Here is a 359-nt window from a genome sequence, read left to right as displayed (position 1 = left end):
AGCGCCCAGCTTCTCCCGGAGAGAGCTGCAGCCGGAGGGCGCGGAGCCCGAGCGAGGGACCTGAGAAAGGGGAGGGGAAACGCCGCGCAGAAACACGCCCTTTTCTCTTTCTTCCTTCCTCGCTCTCGCTCCGTCTCTCGGGCTCCGTCTCTTTTTCTTCGCCTTTCTCCTCCTCCTCCTCTTTCTCCTCCTCTCCTCGCTCCTTTTCGTTTTCTTCCTCCTCCCCCTCCTCCTCCTCCTCCTCCACCTCCTTCTTCGTGCCCTTTTTTCTTTCAAATGAGGCCTCGGCGCGGCGGCCGCTCCCCCTGCGCGCCCGGGCGCGGCGGCCCCCTCCCCAGGCTGCCGGGCCGCTGCCTGCA

This window comes from Carlito syrichta, unplaced genomic scaffold (genome assembly GCF_000164805.1).
Source record: "Carlito syrichta isolate Samal-C Ts95f unplaced genomic scaffold, Tarsius_syrichta-2.0.1 Scaffold303364, whole genome shotgun sequence".
In the NCBI taxonomy this organism is placed as follows: Eukaryota; Metazoa; Chordata; class Mammalia; order Primates; family Tarsiidae; genus Carlito; species Carlito syrichta.
The sequence above is the reverse complement of the archived record's forward strand: the minus strand, read 5'-3'. Positions refer to the sequence as shown.